Consider the following 15,945-nt stretch of genomic DNA (forward strand, 5'->3'; position numbering starts at 1 on the left):
TGGACAGGTTGACGGACAAGGTCAGACAGGAGTCTCCCTGGACTATGATGTTTGCAGATGATATTGTGATTTGTGGTGAGAGTAGGGAGCAGGTTGAGAAGAGCCTGGAGAGGTGAAGATATGCGCTGGAGAGAAGGGGAATGAAAGTCAGTAAGAGTAAGACAGAGTACATGTATGTGAATGAGAGGGAGGGCAGTGGAGTGATGCGGTTGCAGGGAAAAGAGGTGGAGAAGGTGGAGGAGTTCAGGTACCTGGGGTCAACAGTGCAAAGTAATGGAGAGTGTGTTAGGGAAGTAAAGAAAAGAGTGCAGGCAGGGTGGAGTGGGTGGAGAAGAGTAACAGGAGTGATTTGTGATAGTAGGGTATCTGCAAGAATGAAAGGGAAAGTTTATAGGACTGTGGTGAGACCTGCGGTGTTGTATGGTTTAGAGACAATGGCATGGAGTAAAAGACAGGAGGCGGAGCTGGAGGTAGCAGAGCTGAAGGTGTTGAGGTTTTCGTTGGGAGTGACGAGGATGGACAAGATTAGAAATCAGTTTATTAGAGGGACAGCGCATGTAGGATGTTTTGGTGACAAGGTGAGGGAGGCGAGATTGAGATGGTTTGGACATGTGCAGAGGAGGGACATGAATTATATTGGTAGAAGAATGCTGAGGATGGAGCCACCAGGTAGAAGGAAAAGAGGAAGGCCAAGGAGGAGGTTCATGGATGTGGTGAGGGAAGACATGCAGGTAGTTGGTGTGAAAGAGGCAGATGTAGAGGACAGGGTGGTATGGAGACGGATGGTCCGCTGTGGCGACCCATAATGGGAGCAGCCGAAAGAAGAAGAAGAAGATGAAGAAGATATATTCTTTGGTGTAATTTTATAAACTTAAAGTTGATGGCTCGGGTAGAGTAATGATAAAACTACTGTACCTGACATCAGTGCTTGTTCGATTTGGTGCAATGGTAAAGTGCATACATGGGACAAACATATATATCTTAAAGTGAGAAAAGGTTATTAAGGGAGATATCTTGAGCCCATTAACAAGGTTTGTAGCTATCAACTGTTTAGTTGTATAAAAGAGATAATTGAAATAAAGTTGCTATGGATAAGTGAGTCTACCTAAATACCATTAATGTAATGCTTAAAATCAATATTAGTGGTTTTAAAGATAAATACAATGTCTACATATACAATGATGAAATAAAATTATGATAAGAAATTTGGAAAATTTAAAAAAATAAATTCATTAAACAGCTCTGGTGGTTTTGTAAATAATTAGTGGATTCAATTAATTACAATTATTTTTGTGGTTACACAGCATATGTCACACAAATTAAGAATATCAGGTTTTTCTGTGATGCTTAGAAATGTTTTTATAAATAAATTCACAATGTCTCCTTCTTGCTGACAGAAAATATATGGTATTTGTCTTATTACTTTGAAAATGAAACTGTATTAACATTCTAGCAATATGGGTTAATAAACAAGCCAGGAAATTAAATAAAGATTTTTTTTTTAAGTAGTTTTCTCCATGTAAAAACTAGTGATCTCATGGAAGTCATGCTGTTCATTCTAAAATTACAGTTCGAAGAAGTTTGGGGAAGATGACATGTGATTACATTCTGTAATAAGCATGCATGTAACAGCTACGATGTGTTCAGCTGACAAACAATGGCCCATTTTCAAATAAAGATTGATTAGATAGTCTGGTCAGTATAGACTTTTTGTGGGAAGATTAGTTTTACTAGTAGGAACTGTAGAAGAAGGATTTTTATTGTACAAGAAAAAAGCACAGATTAAAATCCCTTGAGCAAGCCACCTAACAGTAAACTGCTCACCCAACTGCCATATACTATAAATGTAATGTAACTGATAGGGCTAATTACCTTTAACATTAGTAAAATATCAATAAACATATAATTACATTTAATTTAGATAAAATTTAGTTAGCACATCTGAATCACAATTAATTATTAAATTAGCAAATTAAACGAATTAGATATGGGAAGTGGTAGCTCATTAGTTAAGGCCCTGGGTTACCGATTAGAAGGTAAGAAGTTAATGCCCATGTATCTCCAAGCTGCCACTCTTGGACTCTTGAACCTTTTCACTGTGCTGTAATGTATATGTGACAAGTAAAAAGCCCTTAATGTGGAGCTGGTGAGCTGTCACCTAAAAAAGCAATCAAATAAATTGCAAAAGTCTGCAGTTTTCTTAAAAACAAGAAGTGAAGAAAAAAACAAAAAACAAAAATAGACTATGGAAAAATGTGAGAAATGTTGTAAAGGCTTTACTTTTGTGTGTCTGAACGCTGACATGAAAAAAGGTTATGGTTATACATTTTGAAATTTGCCACAATAGACACAGTAAAGAAGCATCTTTTCCACTGAAGTGCTGCAAACATTTCTAAATCTTTATAAGTCTAAAGAAAAAACTGTTAAGCTGTAGAAGTAAAACGCTTAAGCAGCAAGCAAATCAATTAAACTTGCTTTTTCAGGCACATTTATTACACTGGCTCCTTATTTACTTAACATGATCTCTGCAGAAATCATAAGCATGGTCAGCTTTATGATTCATGATCAGCTTTATGATTCTATGATTCATTTATGAATACAACATTTCATAAATACAATAAACTATAATTATATCTAAGATAAGAAATTATGACAACAGAGGTTCTAAGTTCTGAGGTAAATATCTCCTGATGTTCTCACAACAGCAAACACTTTTTAGTCAGTGGCCAGTGGCCAGTGGCTTCTGAGTCTTTTCCACCAACACTCTGAATGGGATGCTGATCCACAGCACCAACCTATGTACAAAACTGCAAAACCAAATAAAACATCTTCCCTTCACTACAAAAACAATCAGACTTGCAGGTCACATAGCAAAGCTAGTATTTTTTGAAAGTTTAAATGCTTATGGGGGAAAAACTCTCTGTGTGTTCCATGCGACTCTGCAGAGAAAAGCAGATGTTTCTCTTTAACATAGAGAATTTCTCTTCACTGTGCTGTTCAAAATCATATAAAAGACAGTATGATTTTTCATAATGATGTATGACAGTCACCTCCACCACAATGGGAAATAAAACTTGAGGTGGACTATATTTCAAAAGCTTTTCATTAAAATATGTTGTCTAAGATTACAACTATGTGACCTATGAGTAACATAAAGGTTTTATACCCACAGGAAGTCCTAGGAAAATGAGTGGGTACAGTGACAGCATTAAGATTGCTATTGGCTGGAGTTGGGGACTGTATAAATAAATACTAAATACTTGACTGTAATTGCAGAAAAAAAACATATTTACAATAAACCAAAACTAAAATCAAATTAAACTTTACACAAAGAGTAGCTTGACAGAAATACAAAACTATTTTTATTAAAGCAGCTACCCTCCACATAAAAGGAAGAAAATAAATCATCCACCCCCTCCCAAGTGTGCTTCATTCATTCCACATTTTCTCACTTGTAACAAGACATCTGATGGTGTAATGTGGTATTTAGTACTAAGACTTTAGCAGCAGATTTGGTAAGTACTGAAAGTTGTGAGGAAGCGACCTCCAAGGATCAGACGTCTTTGTTCAGCACATCATACAATCTGAATTAGAAGGTCAAGTAAACACCTTGAACTCTTTGTCATGCAAATAGCCAGCAAAATATTTCCTCACATTCTTCATCTATTCACATCCTTATCCAAACCGAGGATGTCTTTTACATTTTTTTGATGTGGGTCAGATGTGTTATGAAGCAATTGGGAAGATTAAAAGAGCGGAATGAAAGTAGACAAAAACAGACCTTGCAGTTCTCCTTCCAAGGTTTATATGAGTTAATGTATTATAATAATAAGTTAATATATTAATGTTAATGTATTATTTGTTAAGCACTTTCCTGAATAATTACTTCCAGGTAAATGCTAATTATCTAGTATTAGTATAGTTTTGTTGCAAAGGCAGAGTATGCACAATAAAGACAGCTGAGACTAAAGCTAATAAATTAATGATAAAATGGGGATGGTACGGATTAAAACTGAATTATTGCCTTATGTGTCAGTTATATAATGTCACATTGACTAGGTCATGCATGCAAGTCACATAGCTGCAACAGATTCTTTCCACAAACATCTCATGAGACCTGCTTCCCATCCATGTTTTCGTCATTAATGACATTTTGTCACATCCTTACTGAATGTTCCAGACACTCAATTTATAGCTACATGGTTGTGGGTAGCTAAACACTCATACCAAATGTACCTTCTATTGTGTAGATCCTTGGCCTTCACTCAACAAGACATCTGTCAATCACAATACAAGCTAAGGCCCCACAAGATATCTGAAGGTGTACTGTGGTATTACTTTAGCAGCAGATTTGATAAGTCCTGAAAAGTGTGAGGTAGGGGCAAACAGGGATTAGTTTTGTTATCCACAGAAGCTCCATTTGAATTTGAAGACCTTTTGAATTCTTTGTCATGTTTACTTGTCCATCTTTCTTAAATATCTATCAGTACATTTTCAACATTTGCTACTTTATCTCATTTCCCTTTGAATTAGCCAACAAAAATATTTCCTCACATTCTTCATACTGTCCCTACATGAATGCTTGGTTTAGGTCCTTTCATAACATTTTTATTGGACTAAGATGAGGACCTTGATTAAGCTATTCTAAAACATTTACTTCCTCTTTAACTATGCTTATTTGGACTTCAAATTAACTGCTTACCATAAAGGTTGATATACTTTTGCCACTCACAGATATGTAATATATACTTTTTTTAAATTAACAAGTATAATATTTTTGTATCACTTGTCTGATAGTGTTATGAGGTAAATTGTCTCATTCAATTCACCTGTCAGTGGTTTTAAAGATATGTCTGATTGGGGCATTTCCATTGATACCGACAAAACTATGCTACAAACGTCAGTCGGCATAAGTTCAGACACTTTTTTTCACATTACAATGGAAAAAAGTGAGAATTTCCTAAATCATTCTTTGTTTCTAAATACACCCAGAAGTAATTAATAATGAGGTGAAAATCATGACCTTGGTATTATGTAAAACGTCAAAGGGCATAAAGGAAACTAATCAGTGACAGGGTGGATTATCTTGACACAAAGCAAGGGTATTGTTAACAACCAGAAGTTTATTTATTTAGTAAAACAATCCTAAACTGTATAATTCCTATATTATTATTATAATAGTAATAATAATAATAATAATAATTATTATTATTATCATTATTTTTATTTCTGTAACTGTATGATTGATTTTCGATTTTTAATGTATCAAAACATCTGTCAGACAAATGAAACACTTGCAATACATTAAGGGAGCTAAAAGCATAATTTATTTTCCTCTTCTTTGTCTCTTTATGCATATAAATGACAAACAATAAAATATGCAAAGCCATTAATCCTGTTTGACAAATGAGAAATACAGAAAGCTTTACCATGCCAACAATTATTTGTATTTTCTTGTTAAATGACAACAAATAATTACATTTTGTTTCCAAAGCACCGGTCAATTAGCTTGCCATTTTATTTATATAGTGCTTTTAATAATTGGAAAAAAATATTCTTCTTTTGGCCTCCCCCATTAGGGGTTGCCACAGTGGATCTTCCCTCACCACATCAATTAACCTCCTCCTTGGCCTTCCTCTTTTCCTCCTTGATAGTAGCTTCATCTTTAGCATTCTTCTACCGATTTACCCCATGTCCCTCCTCTGCATATGTCCAAACCATCTCAATCTCGCCTACCTCACCTTGTCTCCAAAACGTCCTACATGTGCTGTCCTGCTAATAAACTAATTTCTAATACTTTCCATCCTCGTCACTCCCAAACGAAAACATCTTCAGATCTGCTACCTCCAGCTCCACCTCCTGTCTTTTACTCAATGCCACTGTCAACATTCTCTCTAATGTTAACAATACCTCTGTTAACAAGTTCCTCTTGGACCATTGCTATGTCTTACAGTTAAACCCACCTCATTCATCTCATATGAGTGGGTCCTGAGTCCTGAGTCGATTGGCCTTGCTAAAAGGATACTAAATGCAATGTTTCAAAAGCTAGGACTTTCAGCACATGAGATGCTCGCCACTCAAATGGTTGCTGCTATAATTATTGCCAGGCCGCTTGTCCCAGTGTCAACTGACCCAGAAGATCAATGATTCATACTTACACCTAGTGCACTCCTTACCCAAAAGGCCACAATTGCTCCTGCAATGACTAGTGATTGGGCCAAAAATTGACACAAACTTTCTGATATAAATGGGAAAACTATTTTGAAAGCAAGGACCAGTGTTGTGCTAGTTACTAAAAAATAGTAACTAGTTACAGTTACTCTTACTTCATTCGAAAAGCAACTGAGTTACTTTGTTGATTATTTACACCAAAAATGCGTTACTGTTAAAAGTAACTTTTTAGTTACTTTTTTAAGGAACGTTCTTTAATGTTTCCTTTAATGCCCTTTTATGCGTTATGGTCTATACAAACACAAAACTGACTAAAACACAAAGTAATTTTTAAACACTATTTTATTTAAGTCAGACCAGCACAAACTGAATATATCACAAGGATTTCTGAAATAAATAACAAAACAAGCTGAATAATATATTCACAATCCAAAACTTGAATGGTTTTTGCTGTTGTGTTAAGCTGCTAAAAATGTTCCATTCACAGCTGAAGTATGAAAACTATCAACAATGTAGAACAGAACACCGGGTTAGCTTCTAGCTTCTAGCTTCTAGCTTCTAGCATGGCGTTCCTGAAGGAGCTTCAACAGATTGGAGTTGGTGTTTATTGCAGTAGATACGAGCTTCAAACCAGAAAGACACAGCTTACATTTGACTTAAAGGTTTTTGTCTTTATACTCAACTAAAGTGAAATAATGAGCATATTTCCACTTTGAGAAACTCATCTTGCTCCCACCTTGACTCGCCATTACTGCCGCACAGACCTGAATAAACGTAGACACGCCCACAGTGCATCTTCTTCGTGTATACAAAGGGTAATCCGTGAATCTACCAATCCTACAATCCTGCTGTAAGCATGTTAGACTGTAGGCTACACTTCAGCCCAAATTCATTCATTTAAAAAAGTAACGGGTAACGCACCATACGGTAACGGTACCGAAGTTATTTTTAAAAGTAACGCGTTACAGTATTAGTTACTGTCAAAAGTAATGCGTTACTAGTAACGTGTTACTGCCCAACACTGGCAAGGACAACAAAGTCGACAAAGTAGAAGTCAATGTCTTTCAAAAGGAATATAGTTTCATACAGCCTATTACTAAGACAATCCTTCTCCTCAATCCTGAGAAACTTGGTTAGATCTTTTTAAATTACGCGAGTAGTGGCGCGTTAACTATGCCGGACAGGGAGTGTGGTGGAACAGTCTGATTTAATTTGATTCATATTTTATGTTTAGTGTTTAATTTGATAAGATATTTAATTGTTTGATTGTAATTTTTCAATGTTATTGTGGCTGTAATATTCCTGTTCATTTTGGTAATGGTTTAGAGCACTATCTAGTGGCAAGTTTTACATTATATTAAACTGCATTCTTTGGTGTTCACAAGAATCAGGAAATAGGGGTTACTCCATGCAGGCAGCAGTAGCAATGGCTCTGTTTAATAGCCATGTATTTCTGTAATCTTAAACCTTGCAACAGTATCACTTTAAATATTTAATGGATTTGCATTAATGTGTGTATACCTGCATATAAATGTAAACTGCTATGGTTCAACTGAATTACTGATCATTTTCAATTAGCTATTATGTTAGCCACATTCTGCTTTAGTGTCATATCGCTGCATTATGTATTTACATAAGGAAATGTCATGTTTATTTCCAAGCATCATAAAATGTTAAATCAATGTGAATGTTGTTATAAAACTGTCGGGTTTTTTTGTTATTTCCTGGATATTATTAATATAATGTTTGTTCATTTGTAGTTTCACTCAATAACCAAGACCATCAAACCTGTAGGCAAAGGGAATTCTTGTCTTTAGAGTTGTGTGAGGAAAGGGAGTTTATTTGGTTGTCAAAACAAACACCAAAATCTTTGTTGACAACGGTACAGTCATCCATAATTTTTATTTGGATTCAGCTCTCCTTACTGACGTGACGTCACTCCAGGTCTTATCAGTTCTCCCACTGGAAACCCTGAAGGCTAAGTTGACGTCACCCAACCCACGCATTTCCTTTCTGAGTGAGGAAACTTATCCGGCGCACTCCGAGTCCCAACCAGGTTAATTGACCCTGACATGATATAATTATTGAAGTGACTGTGCAAATGAGCAGTAAAAAAAAACAAAGACAAAACAAAATGATGTTTTTTTTCCCCTCTGTGGGCGCCCTTAGTTACTGTCCACCGATGACTGCCCGTCTTAATTGGTGAACTAGAGTATTGGTTTGTTATGGTTATAGAGGCCCCGCTTCCAAACTTGAGGCATTAGGCAATTGCCTGCTCTGCCTATACTGTAGCTAGCACCAATTAACCAATCATCCTTCTACTACCGGTAGAGCAGATTAGCCGTGACTCACCACGTTATCGACTTGGTAGGACTACTGTCTTGACCACTATGGATGAAATGGCTAACATAGACACTATCCCCACCTGCACATTAGACACCATTGCCCCATCCAAATAAAAAAGGTTAGAAAAAAAAACCTGCATTATGGTATTATAGTCTTACTCATGCCCTTAAGAGCGCAGACCGTAATTTGGAAAGAAAATAGAGAAAAACTAAATTGTTTTTTAGAATTGCGTATAATTGCACATTCGACACTATAGATCATGATATAGATCATTTACATCGGCATTCAGGAACAGGCATTAAGCTGATTTAAATCCTACCTGTCTGTTACCATTTTGTAGATTTAAATGAAGAACTATCTAGGTTAATGCAAATAAATTATGGGTTGCCACATTGTTCAGTACTAGGACCCCTGCTTTTCACAATATATTGTACATGCTATATATTGTACACTTTCTATTATTAAATTCTGATAAGACATTTTTCTCATCGTGCCCAAAAACCTGTACACAGATGCTCCAGAAGCATGTACTGTAAATACTAGTTTAATGGTAAAAGACTTGGGTGTTGAAAATCATATCACAGTTTTTACAAAAACAGCCTTCTTTCACCTTAGAAATATTGCTAAGATAAGAAAAATGTTGTCTATATCTGATGCAGAGATGCTTGTCCATGCATTCATGACCTCCAGACTGGAATATTGTAATGCATAACTTGTCCTGCATCATTAATAATTAAGCTACAGTTAGTCCAGAATGCAGCAGCTCACAAGGTCCAGGAAATATCACCATACAACCCCAATCTCTAACAGGGGGTTAGAGACGTTCTCCAGCAATGATGATAGTTTTGCTACCATCCTCCTTTCTCCCACCTCTTGTCCAGGGAAATTCCCAGGACTGAGCTGGCCTTCCTGATCAGCTTGTCCAGTCTCTTCCTGTCTGCAGTAGAGATGCTGCTGCCCCAGCAGACCACACCATAGAATATGGCAGAGGCCACCACAGAGTCAAAAAAGGTCTTCAGTAGCTCTCCCTGAACTCCAAAAGACCTTAGTCTCCTTAGCAGAAAGAGTCTGCTCTGCCCTTTCTTATAAATTGCCTCAGTGTTGTCTGTCCAGTCTAGTTTGTTGTTTAGGTGAACACCCAGGTATTTGTAAGAGTCCACTCTCACAATGTCCTTTCCCTGAATGTTCACTGCTGATAAAGTTTGTTTATGCCTACGGAAATCCACCACCAGTTCTATGGTTTTCCCTGCATTTATCTGGAGGCAGCTTCGTTGGCACCAGTCCACAAAGTTCTGTATAAGTCCTCTGTACTCCCTGTCATCATCATCCGTGATCAGACCGACGATGGCAGAGTCATCAGAGAACTTCTGTAGGTGACAGGTTGCTGAGCTGAACATGAAGTCTGCAGTGTTGACAATGAAGAGGAATAGGGCTAGAACCGTTCCCTGCGGGGCTCCAGTGTTGCAGACAATCATGGCAGACTCACAGTCACGAGTCCTCACATACTGTGGTTGGTCTGTGAGGTAGTCCAGTATCCAGGCAGACAGATGATGATCCACTCCCATGTACACCATCTTATCCCTCAAGAGCACAGGTTGGATGGTGTTAAAAGCACTAGAGAAGTCAAAAAACATGACTCTCACAGTGCTCCCAGCCTTTTCCAGGTGTGAAATGACCCGATTTAGGAGGAAGATGACTGCGTCTTCCACTCCAATGCCAGGTTGGTAGGCAAACTGAAGTGGATTTATTGATGGACTCACCAGGGGTCGGAAATGAGTAAGCACCAGCCTTTCCAATGTCTTAATCAGATGCGTTGTAGGTGTGTTGTGTGTTGACTGTAAGCTTATAGCAGTGCAGAGAGAGGTGAAGCTGGAGCTGCTTGCTGTTGAAGCAGAGAAGGGGGATTGCAGCAGGGGGGACTGGATGGGGGCAGGGGAGGGTAGCTGATCAAATCTGTTAAAGAATAGATTAAGATCATTCACCCATTGCTGGTCACCCTCAGCCTGAGAGCTGGGCTCCTTATGACCATTAATGGTTTTGAGCCCCTTCCACACACTGCTGATGTTGTTCTGCTGCAGCTGATCCTCCATCTTCCTCCTGTAGCAAGCTTTTTCTTCCCTGATCTTCTTTCTCAGTTCTCTTTGGACAGTTTTCAGCTCTTCTCTGTTTCCTGATTTAAAAACCCTCTTCTTCTCTTTGAGGAGAGTCTTTATATCAGGGTTAATCCATGGTTTGTTGTTGGGAAAACACCATACAGTCCTGGTGGGTACAGTATTCTCCACACAGAAGTCGATATTATTCGTAATATAGTCTGTTAAATTGTCAATATCCTCCCCATGTGGATTGCACAATTCCTCCCATATAGTTGTATCAAAACAGTCTTTCAGAGCCTCACTGGTCTCATCAGACCATGTCGTCACTGTGCGGGAGGCAGCTGGTTGCCTGCATACAAGGGGTTTGTACACAGGTAGAAGATGAACCAGGTTGTGATCCGATCCGGGGGCGGTGCTGATGTATAAGCCTCCTTTGAGTTTGCATAACATAAATCCAGTGTTTTTATTGATAACAGACCCACTCTTCCAGTCTAAGTGCAAATTAAAGACGTATCTTTTTATCAAGGCTTATACATAACACATATCACAACCCTGTGCTCCAGTACATCTGATCAAATGCACAATATTAACTTGTGCTTGTTAATATTCTGAACAGCAGCTACACAAAATTCTCTCCATTGCTTATCTAATTTCTATCCACCCCGCGGCATCCTGAGGTTGCACCAGCGACAGTCACATCCCACCACATGAAGATTATGGCCCTTTAAAGAAGTAGATGCCAATCCTGCAAACATCCTGAACCATCTAGAGAAGTAACAACGCCATTTGGATTCCACTTCATGTAGAGTTTGGACATTAGACCTCTAAGTTTATAGGCTCTGGCATGAAGAAGCTGGTGTTGGATATACAGTATGATGATCTCAAATGTTGAGCTATTTTATGAGTTGCTGAGTTGCTTTTGTTTCCATAACGTCAACTGACTGTGTAAGACTGTAGGAAGGACATTACATTTACATATACATTTGCAGGATTTAGCAGACGCCCTTATTCAGAGTGACGTACAAAAGTGCTTTAACTCTCTAGTAATGAATAAATCTACACTAGTACGCCAGATTACAAACTTAATATAAATAGAACCCTAGAATTCTACAAACTTGGAAAGTGCTAATTTAAGTGTTTCAGGAAGAGGTAGGTCTTCAGTCGTCGCTTGAAGATAATCACTCCGCAGTACGGACATCTAGGGGAAGTTTATTCCACCACCTTGGTGCCGGAACAGAGAAGAGCCTTGAAGTGTACTTACCTCTCATTCTGAGAGAAGGTGGTACCAGTCGAGCAGTGCTGGAGGATCTCAGACAGCGTGGTGCAGTGCGAGATGTGATGAGGTCACTGAGTTAAGATGCTGGTCCATTTTTGGCATTGTAGGCAAGCATCAGTGTTTTGCATATGATACGTGCAGCTACTGTAAGCCAGTGAAGGGAGCGCAGCAGTGGGGTGGTGTGGGAGAACTTGGGCTGATTAAACACAAGCCGTGCAGCTGCATTTTGGATCATTTGCAGTGGACGGATAGCGTTCAGGGGGAGACCTGCCAGCAGCGAGTTACAGTAGTCCAGTCTTGAAATCACAAGAGACTGAACAAGCACCTGGGCAGCCTGTGTGGACAGAATTGGTTGAATCTTTCGGATGTTGTAAAAAAGAAATCTACAAGAACGAGACACATCAGCAACATGTGGGAAGAAGGATAGTTCATTGTCCATAGTTACCCCAAGGTGAGCAGTGGCTGAAGGGGAGAGCAGAGAGTCATGAAGTGTTATTTGGAGATCTTGACCTGGAGATGATTCGCCTGGGATGATCAGCAGTTCTGTTTTGCTGGGGTTGAGTTTTAGTTGGTGAGCACTCATCCATAAAGATATGTCTGTCAAGCATGCCGAGGTCCGAGTGGATGCTGTGGTATCTGATAGAGGGAAAGAAAAGATTAGTTGAGTGTCATCTGCATAGCAGTGATAAGAAAACCAATGTGAGGATATGACTTCACCAATGGAGTGGGTATAGAGGGAGAAAAGAAGGGGACCAAGTACCGAGCCATGTGGGACACCAGTGGTGAGTCTGCACGGGGCAGATGTGGATCCCCTCCATGTTACCTGGTATGAGCGACCTTCCAGGTAGGAAGCAAAACATTCCCATGCTGTTCCGCGTATACCGAGGCTCTTAAGGGTTGACAAAAGTGTCAACCCTCAAGCATTACAAAACATTACTTACTTGTTGTTTTTTATTGCTTTATGTTTTTATAATAACATCCTTGATATCACCCAAATGAGGATGGTTCCCCTTTTAAGTCTGTTTCCTCTCATGGTTTCTTCCTCATAACATCTAAGAAAGTTTTTCATTGCCACAGTCACCCCAGGCTGCTAATCAAGGTTAAATGCACATCAATCACCTTAATTCTTAAATTCTGTAAAGCTGCTTTGAGACAATGTCCATTGTGAAAAGCGCTATAAACATAACTTGACTTGACTTTACTACTACTACTACTACTACTACTGCTAATAATAATAATAATAATAATACTATTAATAAAAATATTAATAATAATAATAATAATAATAATAATAATAATAATAATAAAATTATAACAGTATGTGCTTTTCATATTCTACAAAAATTGGTGTTGATAAATTATTAATAACTGATTAGTAGTGTTTCGACCCTTTACTGTAATACTGTAAACAGCCAAGGATCAGGCATGTTATACACCAGGTCAGTTATCTTGAAGTGATTACTCTGCGCTGATGTTGTCCTTAGATATTATAATATAATAATATAGAGTAAATATATATCTATATCTCATATTTGGTTCATATATTGATTGTTTATGACTGAGGATATTGTATTAAACCTGACTCCACATTAAGCAGAAAACATGAATGTAATGGCAGAGTGCAGCCTTAGGGTGGCGTTAATCAACAATGCAAAGGCTTAATTTTGTATAATTTCCTTTCTCTAAATTTTACTGCAGTAATTACTCGTTTAATTACGCCCCCAAAAAAAAAAAAAGGGACGCTGGGTTCAACTGTGAATAGAAAGAGAATGCAGTGATTTGCACATCTCAAAAACCCATATTTTTTTTTATAATAAAACAGAATACAAATCAAATGAAAATGTAGGAAATGTACTATTTAAAGAAGTAAGGAAATGTTAAATTTGATGGCTGCAGCACATCCAAAAATAGTTGGTAGTGGGCCATGTTAGCATCCCCTTTTCTTTTAAACAAAAGTCTGAAACTATATGGGAACTAGGGAGTCCAGTTGCTGGAGTTTTGACAGAGGAATGTTGTCTGATACAGGATTTTACCTGGTCAACAGTCCTGGGTTCTCTTTATTGTGTTTTTGTTTCATGATGTTACAAATATTTTAAAATAGTAAAAGGTCTGGACTGCAGACAGGCCAGTTCAGCACTTTGACTTATTTACTCTGAAACCATGCTGTTGTAAGAGCTGCAGTGTGTGGTTAAGCATTGTCTTGCTAAAATATGCAAAACCTTCACTAGAAAAGATGTCTTGATGAAGATGTTTATATATATAAATACCTTTCACCATTGATACTACTTTTCCAGATGTGCAAGCTGCCCATGGGAATAGGCTCATTATCTCTAATCCAAACCAATAAATTATAAGATGCAAGCATTTAAAGTAAGCACTGATAATAAGCTTCAGTTCAGAGAATACAACAGCATTTTGGATCATGTTTACATATGGTGTCTACTTTGCATGAAATGTTTTTTTTCTTATTAATATACAGGCGTCACATAATGACAAAGTGAAAACAGAATTATACAAATCCCTTTAAACAACTTGATCACATGTACATAATTATTTAGACCATTTGCAACAACACACAAATTTAGCTCAGCAGATATTTCTACACCCAGATATTTCTTTGACCAGAGTCCACTTGTGGAAACAATTATTGAGTGGACATGATATGGAACCTCTCGATAGAAGCCCTCACAGCTGACAATGCAAATCAGAGCAAAGTCCAATCCATGAAGTCAAGGAACTGCCTGCAGAGCTCAGAGTCAGGATTGTTGCAGGGCACAGATCTGGGGAAGGCAAAAATGGAAATGGAAGATATTTGTCACAACCAGGACCACTATTCCAAAAACTGGTCATCTTCCAAAAGCAACATACAGAGACATCTATAAAAACATGTTCAACAGTGCCCAGGACCTCCAACTGATTCAAAGGTTCACCTTCCTACATGACAGTGATGCTAAGCACACAGCCAAAAGTGACATAGGAGTGAGTTCTGGACAACACTGAATGTCCTAGAATATATATATATATATTCTAGGACTATATTCTAGGAGAATATATATATATATATATATATATATATATATGTTTATATATGATTACTGATGGGAATCCATTCTTACAATATATATATATATATATATATATATATATATATATATATATATATATATATATATATATATATATATGTGTGTGTGTGTGTGTGTGTGTGTGTGTGTGTGTGTGTGTAATAGCTCAATTCTTAGCTCACTACTAATTTATTTGTCAGCAGGTTTTTTTAAAGGTTCTTTAGTTTCCCATAAAATAGCTTAGAGTTATATCAAAGTGGGCCTTATTTACCTAAAGCTGGGTGTAAATTCTTATTGTATGTACTTGTGTGGGTATGATGATCACCCATTAAACTGAAATGTCATGACACAAAATCTGAATGTTCATACATGTTCATCCATAGAAATTTCCATATAATGAATAGGTATTCAGTGTTCTATTAATGCAAGACATTAAAACTTTTTCTTCTGGAATTGAAGGCATGATAATGATTCTGGTGCAACTTTTGGAGAGTATCCAATATTCCCTAAGGGCACCTGAAATAAATTTTGTAAGACCATTACATCATATGTGATGAGATGAGGTCACTGAAATTAGCATCTTAAAATAGACAGATCATTTCACCATCCAATCTATCTGATAATTTAGGGTAAGTTACACCCTAATGTCAGTTTTATAATGACAGCAAAATGCAGCATTAAATTCATTCTTGACTGACATGGGCACTTAGATCATTATCTATATATTATTATTATAGATTATCATCACTAATTTGGCTCATAATAGACAGAAGGAGCAGCTGTTTATAAGGAGCAGATAAAAGTGTAGACTGCACTAAACCAAAGGTAGTTGTTAACTTGGTAAAAATTGCAGCTCATTGAAAAGCAAGATCATGAGAAGTTGTGGATCATTGAGAAGCATGGTTTTTGTATTAGTACTAATGCAAGATTCTACTGTTCATAGATTTATCGAAGCCATTGAAGGTTTTGCTTCCACATTTGAAACTTGTTTATT

This window comes from Silurus meridionalis, chromosome 25, assembly GCF_014805685.1.
Source record: "Silurus meridionalis isolate SWU-2019-XX chromosome 25, ASM1480568v1, whole genome shotgun sequence".
Taxonomy (NCBI): Eukaryota; Metazoa; Chordata; class Actinopteri; order Siluriformes; family Siluridae; genus Silurus; species Silurus meridionalis.